We start from the raw sequence: 21,911 nt of genomic DNA on the forward strand, positions 1-21,911 counted from the left end.
TTTTTTCTCTCCACTCTTCCGCAAAGCCCATCTCTGTGGAGTGTACGGCTTAAAGTGGTCCTATGGACAGACACTCAAATCTCCACTGTGGAGCTTTGCAGCTCCTTCAGGGTTATCTTTGGTCTCTTTGTTGCCTTTCTGATTAATGCCCTCCTTGCCTGGTTCGTGAGTTTTGCTGGGTGGCCCTCTCTTGGCAAGTTTGTTGTGGTGCCATATTCTTTCAGTTTTTAATAATGTATTTAATGGTGGTCCGTGTGATGTTCAAAGTTTCTGATATTTTTTTATAACACAACCCTGATCTGTACTTCTCCACAACTTTGTCCCTGACCTGTTTGGAGAGCTCCTTGGTCTTCATGGTGTCGCTTGCTTGGTGGTGCCCCTTGCTTAGTGTCACACTCTGACCTTAGTATTCTTTGTTAACCTTGTTATTTTGGTTAGGTCAGGGTGTGACATGTCTAGGGGTTTTGTAAGTTTATGAGGCTGTTTCCTTTCTAGGTATATTGTATGTCTATTGTTGCCTAGATTGGTTCTCAATTAGAGGCAGTTGTCTCTGATTGGGAACCATATTTAGCATATTTAGGCAGCGATATTCTGTGGGTACTTTGTGGGTGATTGTTTCCGTGTCTGTGTTTGTGTTTGTTTTCACCACACGGTACTGTTTCGGTTATTCACGTTTCGTTTATTGTTTTGTAGTGTTTCGGTTTATTAATTAAAAACAACTATGGACACTTACCATGCTGCATTTTGGTCCGATCCCTGCTACACCGCCTCTTCAGCAAAAGAGGAGGAAATCAGCCGTGACAGAATCACCCACCAACCAAGGATCAAGCAGCGTGGTAAACAGCAGCAGGAGAGGCAGCAGTAGCGGGAGAGGCAGCAAAATTTAGAGAAGTGGACTTGGGAGGAAATTCTGGACGGAAAAGGACCCTGGGCACAGCCAGGTGAATATCGCCGCCCCAAAGCGGAGGCGGAGAGGCGCTGGTATGAGGAGGCAGCACGGCGGCACGGATGGAAGCCCGAGAGTCAGCCCCAAAAATGTATTGGGGTGGGCACACAGGGAGTAGTGCGAAGCCAGGTAGGAGACCTGCGCCAACTTCCTGTGCTTACCGGAGAGCGAGAGGGACCGGGCAGGCACCGTGTTATGCTGTGGAGTGCATGGTGTCCCCAGTGCGGGTGCATAGCCCGGTGCGGTACATACCAGCTCCTCGTATCGGCCGGGCTAGAGTGGGCATCGAGCCAGGTGCCTTGAAGCCGGCCCTACGCATCTGGTCTCCAGTGTGTCTCCTTGGGCCGGCATACATGGCACCCGCCTTACGCATGGTGTCCCCAGTTCGCCAGCACAGCCCAGTGTGGGCTATTCCACCTCACCGCACTGGCAGGGCGACCGGGAGTATTCAACCAGGTAGGGTTGGGCAGGCTCGGTGCTCAAGAGCTCCAGTGCGCCTGCCCTCCGGTGGCAGCCCCCCGCACCAGGCTTCCTGTGCGTGTCCAGAGCTCAGTACTCCCTGTTCCTCTTCCCCGCACTCGCCCTGAGGTGCGTGTCCTCAGCCCAGTACCACCAGTGCCGGCACCACGCACCAGGCTTACAGTGCGCCTCGCCTGTCCAGCGCTGCTAGAGCCTTCCTCCTCTCCAGCGCCGTCAGATTCTCCCGTCTCTCCAGAGCTGCTAGAGTCTCCCGCCTGTCCAGAGCTGCTAGAGTCTCCCGCCTGTCCAGAGCTGCTAGAGTCGAGCTGCCTGTCCAGAGCTGCTAGAGCCGCCAGAGCCTCCAGTCTGCAAGGATCCGCCAGAGCCGCCAGTCTGCAAGGAGCCGCCAGAGTCGCCAGTCTGCAAGGAGCCGCCAGAGCCGCCAGTCTGCAAGGAGCCGCCAGAGCCGCCAGTCTGCAAGGAGCCGCCAGAGCCGGCAGTCTGCAAGGAGCCGCCAGAGCCGCCAGTCAGCCAGGATCGGCCAGAGCCGCCTGTCAGCCAGGATACGCCAGGGTCGCCAGTCAGCCAGGATCCGCCAGAGCCGCCAGTCAGCCAGGATCCGCCAGAGTCGTCAGTCAGCCAGGATCCGCCAGAGTCGTCAGCCAGTCCGGAGCTGCCCTTCAGTCCCGAGCTGCCCCTCAGTCCCGAGCTGCCCCTCAGTCCCGAGCTGCTCCTCAGTCCCGAGCTGCCCCTCAGTCCGGAGTTGCCCCTCAGTCCGGAGCTGCCCCTCAGTTCAGTGGGGCCATTTAGCAGGGTTGCCAATCCTAGGTTGACGGCGAGGGTCGCCGTTCCTAGGAAATCAAATTTTATTTGTCACATACACATGGTTAGCAGATGTTAATGCGAGTGTAGCGAAATGCTTGTGCTTCTAGTTCCGACAATGCAGTAATAACAAGTAATCTAACTAACAATTCCAAAACTACTGTCTTGTACACAGTGTAAGGGGATAAAGAATATGTACATAAGGATATATGAATGAGTGATGGTACAGAGCAGCATAGGCAAGATACAGTAGATGGTATTGAGTACAGTATGTACAAATGAGATGAGTATGTAAACAAAGTGGCATAGTTTAAAGTGGCTAGTGATACATGTATTACATAAGGATACAGTCAATGATATAGAGTACAGTATATACGTATGCATATGAGATGAATAATGTAGGGTAAGTAACATTATATAAGGTAGAATTGTTTAAAGTGGCTAGTGATATATTTACATCATTTCCCATCAATTCCCATTATTAAAGTGGCTGGAGTTGAGTCAGTGTCAGTGTGTTGGCAGCAGCCACTCAGTGTTAGTGGTGGCTGTTTAACAGTCTGATGGCCTTGAGATAGAAGCTGTTTTTCAGTCTCTCGGTCCCAGCTTTGATGCACCTGTACTGACCTCGCCTTCTGGATGATAGCGGGGTGAACAGGCAGTGGCTCGGGTGGTTGATGTCCTTGATGATCTTTATGGCCTTCCTGTGACATCGGGTGGTGTAGGTGTCCTGGAGGGCAGGTAGTTTGCCCCCGGTGATGCGTTGTGCAGACCTCACTACCCTCTGGAGAGCCTTACGGTTGAGGGCGGTGCAGTTGCCATACCAGGCGGTGATACAGCCCGCCAGGATGCTCTCGATTGTGCATCTGTAGAAGTTTGTGAGTGCTTTTGGTGACAAGCCAAATTTCTTCAGCCTCCTGAGGTTGAAGAGGCGCTGCTGCGCCTTCTTCACGATGCTGTCTGTGTGAGTGGACCAATTCAGTTTGTCTGTGATGTGTATGCCGAGGAACTTAAAACTTGCTACCCTCTCCACTACTGTTCCATCGATGTGGATAGGGGGGTGTTCCCTCTGCTGTTTCCTGAAGTCCACAATCATCTCCTTAGTTTTGTTGACGTTGAGTGTGAGGTTATTTTCCTGACACCACACTCCGAGGGCCCTCACCTCCTCCCTGTAGGCCGTCTCGTCGTTGTTGGTAATCAAGCCTACCACTGTTGTGTCGTCCGCAAACTTGATGATTGAGTTGGAGGCGTGCGTGGCCACGCAGTCGTGGGTGAACAGGGAGTACAGGAGAGGGCTCAGAACGCACCCTTGTGGGGCCCCAGTGTTGAGGATCAGCGGGGAGGAGATGTTGTTGCCTACCCTCACCACCTGGGGGCGGCCCGTCAGGAAGTCCAGTACCCAGTTGCACAGGGCGGGGTCGAGACCCAGGGTCTCGAGCTTGATGACAAGCTTGGAGGGTACTATGGTGTTGAATGCCGAGCTGTAGTCGATGAACAGCTTTCTCACATAGGTATTCCTCTTGTCCAGATGGGTTAGGGCAGTGTGCAGTGTGGTTGAGATTGCATCGTCTGTGGACCTATTTGGGCGGTAAGCAAATTGGAGTGGGTCTAGGGTGTCAGGTAGGGTGGAGGTGATATGGTCCTTGACTAGTCTCTCAAAGCACTTCATGATGACGGATGTGAGTGCTACGGGGCGGTAGTCGTTTAGCTCAGTTACCTTAGCTTTCTTGGGAACAGGAACAATGGTGGCCCTCTTGAAGCATGTGGGAACAGCAGACTGGTATAGGGATTGATTGAATATGTCCGTAAACACACCGGCCAGCTGGTCTGCGCATGCTCTGAGGGCGCGGCTGGGGATGCCGTCTGGGCCTGCAGCCTTGCGAGGGTTAACACGTTTAAATGTCTTACTCATTTAAAGCGGACAAAGACTGTGGTGGGGTCCACGTCCAGCACCAGAGCCGCCACTATGGACAGACGCCCACCCAGACCCTCCCCTATAGGTTTGGGGGGGGGGGGGGGGGGGGGTACTGTCACACCCTGACCTTAGTATTCTTTGTTTTCCTTGTTACTTTGGTTAGGTCAGGGTGTGACAATGGTGATGTATGTGTTTTGTAAGTTTATGGGGCTGTTTCCTTTCTTGGTATAGTGTAGGTCTATGGTTGCCTAGATTGGTTCTCAATTAGCGGCAGCTGTCTATCGTTGTCTCTGATTGGCAACCATATTTAGGCAGCCATATTCTGTGGGTACTTTGTGGGTGATTGTTTCCGTGTCTGTGGAAAGACACCAAGGGGGGTGAATACTTTTGCAAGGCACTGTATATGGGTTGGTGTTTATGGCTGGCTTTCTTATGAGGTCCGCTGTAAGCCATCTACATGATCGTGGCTTTTGTCCGTCATATTACAACAGTAACTCTAAAAAAACAGGACAACTTGATGACTCACTCATAGAGGCTGTGTGTACTATAGGTTCTCCCTGCACTGTGATATCATTATGACATGAGCATAACAGTGTCATAAGAGACACGGACCAAAAGCGTAATTAGGTAGTAATTGTGTGTTGTCAAACCCAAGATAATTTAGAGCAGTGTTCCTCGCCCAGGATTCCCTTGTATTCTTGTGACACAAAAGGTCACACAATGTGCCGGGTGCATAGTAAGGTTAATTGGGAGCGTCCCCCAATGGCCTGCTCTCCCTGAAAAGGCTGTGCCACAATGGCAAAGTGCAGGCACTATTCAGTGAAGCTCTACTTTCTTGGCTTTGGCCTCGTATTTATCTAGCATTTAACAGCCTTCATCCCCTAGCCCTGGACGTGCTGCGAGAGCGAAGGCTATTGAGAATTCATTCAGGATTATGTGTAATCATGGTACCATCCACATTAATGTACAAGTGTTCATAAATATATTGTATTCTTATTTACAAGAAAAGGGACTCCAAAATGACACAAGGCATTATTTACAATTAATTTGCGTGCTAGGAATATGGGACCAAATACCATACTTATGACTACTTTAATACACATAAGTGAATTTGTCCAAATATTTTTGGTTCCCTAAAATTGGGGGACTAGGTACAAAAAAGTGATACATGGTTCTAAATGGTTCATCGATATGGAGGAAAATACCCTCAAATTAAATCTGACGTTCTGCACTTTAACGTCATAGTCATTATATCATTTCAAATCTAAAGTGCTGGAGTACAGAGCTGAAAACAAAACCAAAAAATACTCACTGTCCAAATACTTTTGGACCTCACTGTATGAGGACATAACATTCATGTCATACTCAAAAGCTGAATAAAGATGCTGGGGAAGGATTGCCCTCTCTGACGCCTTGAATTGTAAGAATACCTTATCTCAACAAACAGGTGTGTTTACTGGGAGTTGGTAGGAATTTGATGCATTATAGATTGTCTTGAAGGAAATTCATTCCACTTGGGTTCAAAGGGAACACACACACACACAGGCGCGCACACACACACACACACACGTGTGGTTTTGAATGCATTTTTTTTAGACCACAATCTGTTGAGTTATGTCCTGCGGGGCCTATCCTTAAATAATAGATGCATTAGAAAATGGAGTATTTCTACCACTGTAACAAGACATGAATAAATCACGAATACGAATGTACACCAATTCAGTATCACATCCAGGACTTTGTTGAAAAGTGCATGTGTGTGTGTTATTAAACATATACCAATACGAGCCCATTTGTGCTCATGTTTGCATTTAAAATAATGATACGTTCCTCTAATTTAATTTGACGGTGCAATCAATGAACGAACCCGACCCCACATAACAGAAAGTCATAAGGGCCACAGTCAGAACAAATCATTACAGCACCATTGCTCTACAACACTTGCAGGTTGATGGGGACCATCCATCATGTGTTTTGGTTTTTGAATTCCCCTCTGTGCTTTCACTGCTGCTATAGATTGGCACTTTACCTGTAGCTGGTTGTCTCCGCAGTCCCAGTGCAGGCACAGCACACAAGGTCCAAGGACGCCTGAACCCTAACTCCAGATCGTATTATAACCCCCTGACACAGGCTGTTTGACAGACTGCTGTCAAAATCTGATTTTTCCTTTTTTCCTGACACACTCTGGTTATTTCTGCATCCCTGCAACTGATGTTCCAAGCCCCCCTGAATTGTCATTATTTGTATTGCTTCTGTGATCTGCAGTCCCTGCTGTCTGTAGTCACTTGTTTTGGATTTACAGGGCTGGTGCGATGCGTTTTCCAATCCGTAAACCGCCTGGGTAGTGGGGTTATTATACCATCAATGAATGTTTTTGATTGTTAGGAAATTGAAAAAGTGTCTAAGTTGTGACGTTTGATCCATACAGGCTTCCTTTTCATCCCCGTGTCTCTATGAACAGTCACGATGGATCTGAGCTACGGGACAGAACAAAAATATTTCTTTATCCACTTCAGATTATTCACATTCAGGGACACAGGAGTAAAACCCATCTCCTGGTGGAGCTTCAATTAGTCCCCGATTTTAAAATAATATATAATTATAGACTCCAAGGTCACCCTCCGCGTTTGGCTGAGGGATTTTAAGACCCACTTATCTCAAAATCACAGCCTCGTCATCTGAGGCTTATTAGATAGCAACCAGGATGGAAAGGTTAAGTATAATTAAATGGCTCCAATCCGGTTACTGTTACTGGTTTAAATCTAAAGGGAGGAAGAGAGAGAGAGAGAGAGGAGAGCAATCTGCTATTGGAATGTATCATCCAATAGCAGGAATTCTATGCTATGTCTAATTCTATCCTGTGTCTAATTTAAATGCAGGGATTTTATCTAAGCAAATATTACCATTAACAGCCGTAACACACCATATAATCATACATCAGGCTACCCTGCAGTATAACTGGTAATTGTAAGGGATGTTGGCGTCTTTTCACCTTAGTAATGAAACCTAACATCAGCTGGGTAGAGACTGTAATTAGAACTCGGTGTTAGTGATCTGTGTAAGTCAGCTAGTTCCTATATAACAGTGAGATTTCTAACTCATGCAACAATTCACACTGTTTTGTTAAGAAATGAGAGGGGTGGGAATGAGGCAGCGGGGAAGAGGGGGTAGACTCAAAGTCTACTGTGGTCAGCTAGCTTTAGCCAACCAGATACAGTATATCCACTGTCTATGGTGATGTCCATAGTGCTGCATTGAATTCTCATTTACTTACTTGCAAGTGCCGTTTTATTATCTAGAAGATATCTATTTGCATCCCATTTGGGAAACAATCCATGCACAGCAAACACAAGCTTAGCAATATTAGCAAAGTTGTCTTGCTGTCTATTTACGCTTACATTATTGTCGGTGGGGTGAGTACAGAGTAAAGAAAGGAATTGGATATATGCCCAGAAATCATTTAATATATGAGAACACACATTTGTATCTGGGAGTGGAGAGAAAGCAGTTATATGAACTGTGTAGTAGGGATAGGCACTGGATTGGATTTGTCCTCTAAGGGATATGTTATCCTGAGCTTGCTATCGTTCTTCAGACTTCGAGCAAATGATGCAACTGGGGAAATGTTATATAGCAACCCCATATGACTGGAATGCATTTTTATCATGTACTCATGGCACACCTTTGGAAAATACAAATATCTTTACAACAGTGTCATAACAACCTCAATAAGTATCCTTACAACAGTGTCATAACACCCTCAACAAGTATCCTTACAACAGTGTCATAACACCCTCAACAAGTATCCTTACAACAGTGTCATAACACCCTCAACAAGTATCCTTACAACAGTGTCATAACACCCTCAACAAGTATCCTTACAACAGTGTCATAACACCCTCAACAAGTATCCTTACAACAGTGTCATAACAACCTCAACAAGTATCCTTACAACAGTGTCATAACACCAACAAGTATCCTTACAACAGTGTCATAACACCCTCAACAAGTATCCTTACAACAGTGTCATAACACCAACAAGTATCCTTACAACAGTGTCATAACACCAACAAGTATCCTTATAACAGTGTCATAACACCAACAAGTATCCTTACAACAGTGTCATAACATCAACAAGTATCCTTACAACAGGGTCATAACACCAACAAGTATCCTTACAACAATGTCATAACACCAACAAGTATTCTTACAACAGTGTCATAACACCAACAAGTATCCTTACAACAGTGTCATAAAACCAACAGGTATCCTTACAACAGTGTCATAACATCAACAAGAATCCTTACAACAGTGTCATAACACCCTCAACAAGTATCCTTACAACAGTGTCATAACACCCTCAACAAGTATCCTTACAACAGTGTCATAACACCAACAAGTATCCTTACAACAGTGTCATAACACCAGCAAGTATCCTTACAACAGTGTCATAACACCCTCAACAAGTATCCTTACAACAGTGTCATAACACCAACAAGTATCCTTACAACAGTGTCATAACACCAACAAGTATCCTTATAACAGTGTCATAACACCAACAAGTGTCCTTACAACAGTGTCATAACATCAACAAGTATCCTTACAACAGGGTCATAACACCAACAAGTATCCTTACAACAGTGTCATAACACCAACAAGTATTCTTACAACAGTGTCATAACACCAACAAGTATCCTTACAACAGTGTCATAACACCAACAGGTATCCTTACAACAGTGTCATAACACCAAAAAGTATCCTTACAACAGTGTCATAACACAAACAAGTATTCTTACAACAGTGTCATAACACCAACAAGTATCCTTACAACAGTATCATAACACCAACAAGTATCCTTACAACAGTGTCATAACACCAACAAGTATCCTTATAACAGTGTCATAACAACCTCAACAAGTATCCTTACAACAGTGTCATAACACCAACAAGTATCATTACAACAGTGTCATAACACCAACAAGTATCCTTACACAGTGTCATAACACCAACAAGTATCCTTACAACAGTCTCATAACACCAACAAGTATCCTTACAACAGTGTTATAACACCAACAAGTATCCTTACAACAGTGTCATAACAACCTCAACAAGTATCCTTACAACAGTGTCATAACAACCTCAACAAGTATTCTTACAACAGAGTCATAAAACCAACAAGTATCCTTACAACAGTGTCATAACACCAACAAGTATCCTTACAACAGTGTCATACCACCAACAAGTATCCTTACCACAGTGTCATAACATCAACAATTATCCTTACAACAGTGTCATTACACCAACACGTATCCTTACAACAGTGTCATAACACAAACAAGTATCCTAACAACAGTGTCACAACACCAACAAGTGTCCTTACCACAGTGTCATAACACCAACAAGTATCCTTACCACAGTGTCATAACACCAACAAGTATCCTTACAACAGTGTCATAACACCAACAAGTATCCTTACAACAGTGCCATAACACCAACAAGTATCCTTACCACAGTGTCACAACAGCAACAAGTATCCTTACAACAGGGTCATAACACCAACAAGTATCCTTACAACAATGTCATAACACCAACAAGTATTCTTACAACAGTGTCATAACACCAACAAGTATCCTTACAACAGTGTCATAACACCCTCAACAAGTATCCTTACAACAGTGTCATAACACCCTCAACAAGTATCCTTACAACAGTGTCATAACAACCTCAACAAGTATCCTTACAACAGTGTCATAACACCAACAAGTATCCTTACAACAGTGTCATAACACCCTCAACAAGTATCCTTACAACAGTGTCATAACACCAACAAGTATCCTTACAACAGTGTCATAACACCAACAAGTATCCTTATAACAGTGTCATAACACCAACAAGTATCCTTACAACAGTGTCATAACATCAACAAGTATCCTTACAACAGGGTCATAACACCAACAAGTATCCTTACAACAATGTCATAACACCAACAAGTATTCTTACAACAGTGTCATAACACCAACAAGTATCCTTACAACAGTGTCATAACACCAACAGGTATCCTTACAACAGTGTCATAACATCAACAAGAATCCTTACAACAGTGTCATAACACCCTCAACAAGTATCCTTACAACAGTGTCATAACACCAACAACAAGTATCCTTACAACAGTGTCATAACACCAACAAGTATCCTTACAACAGTGTCATAACACCAGCAAGTATCCTTACAACAGTGTCATAACACCCTCAACAAGTATCCTTACAACAGTGTCATAACACCAACAAGTATCCTTACAACAGTGTCATAACACCAACAAGTATCCTTATAACAGTGTCATAACACCAACAAGTGTCCTTACAACAGTGTCATAACATCAACAAGTATCCTTACAACAGGGTCATAACACCAACAAGTATCCTTACAACAGTGTCATAACACCAACAAGTATTCTTACAACAGTGTCATAACACCAACAAGTATCCTTACAACAGTGTCATAACACCAACAGGTATCCTTACAACAGTGTCATAACACCAAAAAGTATCCTTACAACAGTGTCATAACACAAACAAGTATTCTTACAACAGTGTCATAACACCAACAAGTATCCTTACAACAGTATCATAACACCAACAAGTATCCTTACAACAGTGTCATAACACCAACAAGTATCCTTATAACAGTGTCATAACAACCTCAACAAGTATCCTTACAACAGTGTCATAACACCAACAAGTATCCTTACAACAGTGTCATAACACCAACAAGTATCCTTACACAGTGTCATAACACCAACAAGTATCCTTACAACAGTCTCATAACACCAACAAGTATCCTTACAACAGTGTTATAACACCAACAAGTATCCTTACAACAGTGTCATAACAACCTCAACAAGTATCCTTACAACAGTGTCATAACAACCTCAACAAGTATTCTTACAACAGAGTCATAAAACCAACAAGTATCCTTACAACAGTGTCATAACACCAACAAGTATCCTTACAACAGTGTCATACCACCAACAAGTATCCTTACCACAGTGTCATAACATCAACAAGTATCCTTACAACAGTGTCATTACACCAACACGTATCCTTACAACAGTGTCATAACACAAACAAGTATCCTAACAACAGTGTCACAACACCAACAAGTGTCCTTACCACAGTGTCATAACACCAACAAGTATCCTTACCACAGTGTCATAACACCAACAAGTATCCTTACAACAGTGTCATAACACCAACAAGTATCCTTACAACAGTGCCATAACACCAACAAGTATCCTTACCACAGTGTCACAACAGCAACAAGTATCCTTACCACAGTGTCACAACAGCAACAAGTATCCTTACCACAGTGTCACAACAGCAACAAGTATCCTTACCACAGTGTCATAACACCAACAGGTATCCTTACCACAGTGTCATAACACCAACAAGTATCCTTACCACAGTGTCATAACACCAACAGGTATCCTTACCACAGTGTCATAACACCAACAAGTATCCTTACAACAGTGTCATAACACTAAGAAATATGGCGAAAGTATTATACAATGATATCCCCTGATCTAAATTCATCAACCCACTTCTTTGAAACATTGTCACTACTCATGCAGACAAACCATATGGTGCGTGTTTTGTCTCTGTTTTTCTTTTCCTATTTCTCTATTCTGTCCTTGCACAAGCCATTTGGTCATGATAGGACAGACAGACATGGAAGATGGTTAACTAACCAAGCCCCATCCACTTTGATGGTATTTCGGTCATTTATTCCATTATATGTTTCAAGTCATTTCATATAATGATACTTGATATACACAGCCCCACTGGAGAATCACTTTGAAGTTGTATTACAATATATAAACATAAAACCCTCTGTAGATAAATGTCCTTTACCGCAAAGCCTCAAGTCTCAGTGTTTAGTTTAGCTGCTACACAGTATTACTCTACTGAACATTATACAAATCTTATGAATCTCATAACACCAACAAGTATCCTTACACAGTGTCATAACACCAACAAGTATCCTTACAACAGTCTCATAACACCAACAAGTATCCTTAAAACAGTGTTATAACACCAACAAGTATCCTTACAACAGTGTCATAACAACCTCAACAAGTATCCTTACAACAGTGTCATAACAACCTCAACAAGTATTCTTACAACAGAGTCATAAAACCAACAAGTATCCTTACAACAGTGTCATAACACCAACAAGTATCCTTACAACAGTGTCATACCACCAACAAGTATCCTTACCACAGTGTCATAACATCAACAAGTATCCTTACAACAGTGTCATTACACCAACACGTATCCTTACAACAGTGTCATAACACAAACAAGTATCCTAACAACAGTGTCACAACACCAACAAGTGTCCTTACCACAGTGTCATAACACCAACAAGTATCCTTACCACAGTGTCATAACACCAACAAGTATCCTTACAACAGTGTCATAACACCAACAAGTATCCTTACAACAGTGCCATAACACCAACAAGTATCCTTACCACAGTGTCACAACAGCAACAAGTATCCTTACCACAGTGTCACAACAGCAACAAGTATCCTTACCACAGTGTCACAACAGCAACAAGTATCCTTACCACAGTGTCATAACACCAACAGGTATCCTTACCACAGTGTCATAACACCAACAAGTATCCTTACCACAGTGTCATAACACCAACAGGTATCCTTACCACAGTGTCATAACACCAACAAGTATCCTTACAACAGTGTCATAACACTAAGAAATATGGCGAAAGTATTATACAATGATATCCCCTGATCTAAATTCATCAACCCACTTCTTTGAAACATTGTCACTACTCATGCAGACAAACCATATGGTGCGTGTTTTGTCTCTGTTTTTCTTTTCCTATTTCTCTATTCCGTCCTTGCACAAGCCATTTGGTCATGATAGGACAGACAGACATGGAAGATGGTTAACTAACCAAGCCCCATCCACTTTGATGGTATTTCGGTCATTTATTCCATTATATGTTTCAAGTCATTTCATATAATGATACTTGATATACACAGCCCCACTGGAGAATCACTTTGAAGTTGTATTACAATATATAAACATAAAACCCTCTGTAGATAAATGTCCTTTACCGCAAAGCCTCAAGTCTCAGTGTTAGTTTAGCTGCTACACAGTATTACTCTACTGAACATTATACAAATCTTATGACTGTGACAGGTAGCCTAGCGGTTAAGAGCGTTGGGCCAATGCCCTTAAGCAAGGCACTTAACCCCGTTTGCTCCTATAAGTCGCTGTGGATAAGAACGTCTGCTAAATTACTTAAATGTACATGTACAGAGTATTAACATCATGTTTTTAAATCTCTTTCACACAGGTACGCTTCTGAAAGTGATGCTGGGCTAAAAAAAAACGAAAAACGAAAAGAAAAAAAACACTCCATACATAATTATCACACCATCAAAACCTCGAGCCACTCAACCACTCATTGAAGCAGACAGAGCCTCCTATTTTGTCAGCTACTGCAATCGTCATTCAACTCCACGAGCAAGCACAATGTGTTGTTTACACTCCGCATGGAGTCGGTGATAATTTGAAGCATAAAACCCCAGGTGGTTTGGAGACAGTTTATACAACGTTCATACGCCGGGTTTGTTGCCACATGGCGACTCTAATTCACGGAAGCCCGGACTCATTTAATGCCTATTGATTTTTGGAAACAATGACGAGGACTGAGTTGCTTGATGAAAACTCGGACTTAATTGAATCCCATGCAGCCAGGGCTCTGTCCAGGGCTCCACTGGTCTCTGTATGTCCCTGGCAAGCACCTCACTCTTTACCACACATTTAGGCCCTGATCAATCCAAACCACTTACTTGCGATGCAACTGACATATCACTAATTCCAGGAATTTGCAGTTTAACTCACAATGAAGATATCTGGGTGATTTCAAACAGACATACTAGTGTGAAAGGAGGTTGAGCCACCGTTGTTTGTTTTGCAAATCTATAAGGTTGTGGCCATACGTTTTGAGAATGACACAAATATTAATTTCCACCAGTTTGCTGCTTCAGTGTCTTTAGATATTTTTGTCAGATGTTACTATGGAATACTGAAGTATAATTACAAGCATTTCATAAGTATCAAAGGCTATTATTGAAAATGACATGAAGTTGATGCATAGAGTCCATGTTTGCAGTGTTTACCCTTCTTTTTCAAGACCTCTGCAATCTGCCCTGGCATGCTGTCAATTAACTTCTGGGCCACATCCTGACTGATGGCAGCCCCTTCTTGCATAATCAATGCTTGGAGTTTGTCAGAATTTGTGGGTTTTTGTTTGTCCACCCGCCTCTTGAGGATTAAGCTCTGGGGAGTTTCCTGGCCATGGACCCAAAATATTGATGTTTTGTTCCCTGAGCCACTTAGTTATCACTTTTTCCTCATTGCAAGGTGCTCCATCATGCTGGAAAAGGCATTGTTTGTCACCAAACTGTTCCTGGATGGTTGGGAGAAGTTGCTCTCGGAGGATATATTGGTACCATTCTTTATTCATGGCTGTGTTCTTAGGAAAAATGGTGAGTGAGCCCACTCCCTTGGCTGAGAAGCAACCCCACACATGAATGATCTCAGGATGCTTTACTGTTGGCATGACACAGAACTGATGGTAGCTCTAACCTTGTCTTCTCCGGACAAGCTTTTTTCCAGATGCCCCAAATAATCCGAAAGGGGATTCATCAGAGAAAATGACTTTACCCCAGTCCTCAGCAGTCCAATCTCTGTACCTTTTGTAAAATATCAGTCTGTCCCTGATGTTTTTCCTGGAGAGAAGGGGCTTCTTTGCTGCCGTTCTTGACACCAGGCCATCCTCCAAAAGTCTTTGCCTAACTGTGCATGCAGATGCACTCACACTTGCCTGCTGCCATTCCTGAGCAAGCTCTGTACTGGTGGTGCCCCGATCCCGCAGCTGAATTTAGGAGATGGTCCTGGTGCTTGATGGACTTTCTTGGGCACCCTGAAGTCTTCTTCACAACAATTGAACCACTCTCCTTGAAGTTATTGATGATCTGATAAATGGTTGATTTAGGTGCAATCTTACTGGCAGCAATATCCTTGCCTGTGAAGCCCTTTTTGTGCAAAGCAATGATGACGGCACATGTTTCCTTGCAGGTAACCATGATTGACAGAGGAAGAACAATGATTCCAAGCATCACCCTCCTTTTGAAGCTTCCAGTCCAACTCAATCAGCATGACAGAGTGATCTCCAGCCTTGTTCTCATCAACACTCATACCTGTGGTAACGAGTGAATCAGTGACATGATGTCAGCTGGTCCTTTTGTGGCAGGGCTGAAATGCAGTGGAAATGTTTTTTGGGGATTCAGTTCATTTGCATGGCAAAGAGGGACTTTGCAATTAATTGCAATTCATCTGATCACTCTTCATAACATTCTGGAGTATATGCAAATTGCCATCATACAAACTGAGGCAGCAGATTTTGTGAAAATGTATATTTGCGTCATTCTCAAAACTTTTGGCCATGACTGTACACATACCAATGTGTTACAAATCTCAAACAGATATAACAGCTAGAATTACTCTATGTACCAATGTAAACAAACTGTGCCTGTCTATGTAACTACCATGCAAGTACAGTACATAAGGGGCACTTGTGAATATTGATAATATTGTTAGACATGTTATAAGAGAGAGTTTCCAACATTAAGTGCTACTCCCGTGCTAACTGTGGTTTTAATCTAAGTGTGCTCTTATTATTCAGTGGTGAGAGGAGGGTACCATGGTAACCGAAATGATGATGGAGTTAATTGAGACATCTGAAGGCAGAGGTTTCAGCACTGTGCATACAATTAGCTAGGCTTAGCCTCCTCCGTCACTCATATCATGTGCATTAGTATTGATATCATGAGCGATGCAGCTGCTGCATTGAACAACACACTAGTCGTAATTACACAGAAGACACTGTCAGAGGGGGAAATGTCACTCTATGGCCTGACAGGGTTATCAGTGTATATCCAAACAATGATTTGTGTTCTTCGAAAAAAAACTCACAAGCTATGATGAGGAGTCTGAGGAAGACGCACGTTAGCGTAAAGGTGCGCTATGCCAATGGCTGCAAACAGCTTGACAGATTATCAAGGACACTTAGCTGATTCCCCATGAAACATTGCAGTTCAGTATATCAAGAGGTGCTACCGCCCTGCCAATCTGCCTATTGGTTTAAAGTCGCCACTTGACCTATCTATTTCTGTACATGATACACCTGCAATACTTTCCTGCATGTGAAAAGTGTGGCAAGAAAAGAATGGGCAGGGGAAATTCATAGTCTGATGTTCCACGGATGCCAAAGCAGTTGCTATATGAGTCAACGTTCACCGCTTGTATACTTTCTCATCAAGGACAAACATGGATGGACTGGTGCTGACAATGATATTGAGTTTATTGGCATTGCTTTTCATGAACTTGATTATGATTCAAAGGTGGACTGTATAATGGCAACACGTGTCAAGTTATGCTTTACACACACATGCGTGCACACACACGATCCATGTTCGGCTAAGAACACCGCACACCGATTTCAGCACCATTGCCAGTGCTAGTCTCTGATATACCATGTGACAAAACGCTGGGAGAAACACTCAGATTGTGGATTGTTTCTCTGTCTGATCTCCCAAGGATTTCACCGTGGTTGCCATGTGAGTAAATCTTCAATTTTTACGGTTTGTATGCTTTCTATTCATCAATGCCAAACATTTTCACAGACCATAGACCACAGACCATGCACTCACCCCCAGGTAAGGCCCCGCCTTGGCTTGGCTCCTCTGCATAATACACAGAAACCCATGTGATTGATCACACAAGCTTCATCTCCCTCACACCTCTGTTCGGATGTAGCTAGATATTTATTTGTTTGTTTTGGTCTTTCTTAAATCTCAAAGGGAGTCACTGATTTGAAACATTACAAACATTTCATTCAGGGCTGCATAGCATATGGTTTGTGCGAAGCATGGGTTTGAAATCATGCCTGGATTCGCAAAGTATCTCAGAGTAGGATGCTGATCTAGGATCAGGTCCCACTGTCTTATTCATGGTTATCTAAAAGGCTAAACTGATCCTAGATAAAGGGTGTATTCAGTAGGAATCAAACAGAACCAAACAGGCCTAAATAGGGAGGGACATTCATTCATTTGTCCAACAAAAACAACTATCTTTTTTTAATCTTATTTTTCACATTTTGCACAAATGAATATACCCCAACATTTGTACTCTGAGACACTTTGTGAATATGGGCCCTGATTATTTGAATATGGGCCCTGATCATATTCACTTTGTGAGTATGGAACCTGAACATGTACAATGCCTTGCAAAAATATTCATCATTTTTAACATTTGGTTGCATTACAACCTGTAATTTAACTATATTTTTATTTGGATTTCATGTAATAGACATACACAAAATAGTCCAAATTGGTGAAGTGAAATCAAAAAAAGAACTTGTTAAAACCTAAACGGAAAAGTGGTGCATGCATACTGTATGTATTCACCCCCTTTGCTATGAAGCCCCTAAATAAGATCTGGTGCAACCAATTATCTCCAGAAGTTACATCATTTATTAAATAAATTCCACCTGTGTGCGATCTCAGTGTCACATGATCTGTCACATGATCTTGGTATGTACACACCTGTTCTGAAATGCCCCAGAGTCTGCCACACAACTAAGCAAGGGGCACCAACAAGCAAGCGACACCATGAAGACCAAGGAGCTCTCCAAACAGGTCAGGGACAAGGTTGTGGAGAAGTACAGATCAGGGTTGTGTTATAAAAAAATATCAGAAACTTTGAACATCACACGGACCACCATTAAATACATTATTAAAAAATGGAAAGAATATGGCACCACATCATACCTGCCAAGAGAGGGCCACCCAGCAAAACTCATGGACCAGGCAAGGAGGGCATTAATCAGAAAGGCAACAAAGAGACTAAAGATAACCCTGAAGGAGCTGACCACTTTAAGCCGTACACTCCACAGAGCTGGGCATTACGGAAGAGTGGCCAGAAAAAAGCCATTGCCTAAAGAAAAAAATAAGCAAACACGTTTGGTGTTCACCAAAAGGCATGTGGGAGACTCCCCAAACACATGGAAGAAGGTACTCTGGTCAGGTAAGAGTGGAATTTATCTTTTTGGCCGTCAAGGAAAATGCCAGACATAAAATGCTATGTCATCACCCTGAGAACACCATCTCCACATTGAAGCATGGTGGTGGCAGCATCATGCTGTGGGGATGTTTTCATCGGCAGGGACTGAGAAACTGGTCAGTTTTTTGAGGGAAACCTGTTTAAGTCTTCCAGAGATTTTAGAATGGGATGGAGGTTCACCTTCCAGCAGGACAATGACCCTAAGCAAACTGCTAAAGCAACATTCGAGAAGTTTAAGGGAACATTTAAATGTCTTGGAATGGCCTAGTCAAAGCCCAGACCTCAATCCAATTGAGAATCTGTGGTATGACTTAAAGATTGCTGTACACTAGCAGGAACTCATCCAAATTGAAGGAGCAGGAGCAGTTTTGCTTTGAAGAATGGGCAAAATTCCCAGTGGCTAGATGTGCCAAGCTCATAGAGACATACCTCAAGAGACTTGCAGCTGCAACTACTGCAAAAGGTGGCTCTACAAAGTATTTTCTTTGTGGGGGGGGTGAATAGTTATGCACGCTCAAGTTTTCTCTTCTTTTGTCTTATTATTATTTAGTTTGTTTCACAATAAAAAATATTTTGCATCTTCAAAGTGGTAGGCATGTTGTGTAAATCAAATGATTACAAACCCCCCCAAAATATATTTTAACTTCTTATGGGCAGGTGGGTCAGTAGCGTCACACCTGGCCAAAATCCGCTGAAATTGCAGAGCGCCAAATTCAAAATACAGAAATACTCATAATAAATATTCCTAAAATATACAAGTGTTATACATCGGCTTAAAGACTAACTTTTTATTTTTCTGTTATACTCACAGACATTAGTTTAACGGTTTTGGAAACCTTAGAGTGTTTTCTATCCAATACTACCATGCATATGCATATCCTAGCTTCTGGGCCTGAGTAACAGGCAGTTTACTTTGTGCACGTTTGTCATCCAAACTTCAAAATACTGCCCCCTACCCAAGAGAGGCATTCCAGGTTATAAGGCAACAAAATAGGAAAAATGCCTAGGGGGGTGAATACTTTTGCAAAGCATTGCAAATTCTGGTCAATTTATGAAGTACACTGAAATTCCAATACATTTATCTTCAAAGCTTTTCAATGAGGAACATTTTTAATCGGAATTGGAATTTGGTTTACTTTCTGAATTAACTGGAAATTAAATGGAATAGACCCCAACCATGTTCCTGATGCTTGCTCAATATGAGTGTTGAGAAAAGGGCAATCTGGGATGAGAATATTTGGACATTATCAAACCACTTAGTTGGAACTTATTGATCAGCCATTACTACAAAGGCTCAGTGTGTATCACCCTTTGCTAAAGACATTCAAAAGGCGTTATTGATCAAAATAAGCCAGATTTGTCCAAACTGTGTATTTACTGTAATGACACAGTACTCAGATTGGTCTATAAAACCGTGTGACGCATTGAACACTTTTGAATAGTTTATTGATGTACTAAGTGCGTTTCATCATTGAATAACCAAACAAATTCAAAGACAAAAATAGTTACAAAACTGGTACTGCGGATGTTGTTGGCATTAACTTTACATTGGCATTGAGATTCATGAACATTTTAGCATAATTCATAGACATGTGTGCATGCAAATAGATGGGTTAAACTTGTAGTTAGAGTTGAGGATAAGGTTAACGCACACTCATGCACACACACAGAGAGAGCATTGTTCTGATGCTGAAATCACAAAGCAATCCATTTCAGCACCATGGACAGTACCTATCGGTCAGATTACAGTGGTTAAAAAAACCTGTGGGAAACTCTTGTGTTATCATGTAGGTTGTTACTTTATTTAGAAGACATATCAAGGATCAGACAGGGATGAACATGTTTGGAGGCATGATGTTAAACTGACTTTCAGCCTTCTGCTGGCCAGTCATGTCTGACCTTGTGATGCCTTACTGACAACACTATTTCTAACTGATTTTAGCAATATGGGTCTGTTACACAGATGTTCATTATAGGAGGGTAATAGTCTAATCAAGATCATGTAGATGTATTATCATGAGGAAAATCATTCAGATGTGTTACACACACACACACACACACACACACACACACACACACACACACACACACACACACACACACACACACACACACACACACACACACACCAAATGATCTGCTAAAATAATCTGATAATAAAATCACTCATGAAACAATTTCAGCACTATGGACAGCCCCATTGTCAGGCGTTTCTGTGAGTTACTATCCTTCCTTTAAGACCAAGATGAAGTTTTCAAAAGGCAGATGTTGCATTGACTTCAAACCGTATGTCTAAAGGTGTTTTTTCACATATTAAATATTGAATCAACATAACGCTAGACAACACCATATCTGCTGCTCCACAATGTGAGTTTCCAGATTAAGATGCTTTTAATACCCTGGTGTAACTCAAGTATGCCTATTTATGTCCAATTTATATTAAAGTGACTATACATAGAATACTGTAACAATAAGCTATATGAGGGAGAACCGCTACAAATCACTCTGACACTATCTGTTAACAACTGCATGTTGAAAATATTAAATATGTGGACTAAATAAACCCTAGGAAGCATGAATAACTGTGTTTTGCTGTGAATATTAATCATCGATCATGACTCAGCCATGGTTTAGTCTCCCTTTTTTTGCAGTCTCTATCTCTCACACACACACCCATTGATGAGTGTGCATGATTGATGTGCCCTTGGATGCCTGTTCCTCCTCTGTGCGGTGTTTGTTTGACTGGCCAAATTGACTATTGGTTACATAGTTTAGCTTGAACACATCCCTGCCTGTTTTGAACTGGCTATAGGTTTCAATAGGGATAAGAGACCACGAGTGTGTGTGTATGTGTGTGTGTGTGTGTGTGTGTGTTTTTGTGTGTGTGTGTGTGCGTACGTGCGTGCGTGCGTGCGCGTGCGTGCGTGCGTGCGTGCGTGTGTGTGTGTGTGTGTGTGTGTGAGTGTGTGCATGCGGAAGTGTGTGTGTCTGTGTGTGTCTGTGTGTCTGTGTGTGTGATTTCAACATTTGACTTGTGGCATTTTGCAAACCTCCTTGTTCTTCTGTGTGTGGGAGTTGTTTTTGTTGTTTTTATGATTGACTCTGAAAGGATGATATCTGAACACATGCTGGGTTGAAGGACTGACACACAAAAGACTGATAAACAACAAAAAATACTTAGGTTACTGAATGTTCATAGAATGATTCTAAATGGCCAAAGAACAAGATAATTAAAAACATTTTATGCCAATTTCCTGATGCTTTCAGAGATTATTTCTCTGACATTTTAAAGGCTTAATGAAAACTGAACTGTGTGTGTTTGCTGGTCAAGTTAAGGTTATGTCCTCATTTGGTTCATGTTTAGTATGTCTTAGCCAGCAGTACATGATCTTGCTACTACATTCTCTTGATAAAGACTTCTTTAGAAATTGGAATCTGGGACTATATGTAATGTGTTACTGTGAAACCATACAGTTTTTTTGTATGGACTACAATAGCACTACCCATTACAGAGCAACTTTAGGCAAAATTGGGCAATCTCTACTGCACATCTCCA

The sequence above is a fragment of the Oncorhynchus clarkii genome, chromosome 7 (assembly GCF_045791955.1).
Source record: "Oncorhynchus clarkii lewisi isolate Uvic-CL-2024 chromosome 7, UVic_Ocla_1.0, whole genome shotgun sequence".
Taxonomy (NCBI): Eukaryota; Metazoa; Chordata; class Actinopteri; order Salmoniformes; family Salmonidae; genus Oncorhynchus; species Oncorhynchus clarkii.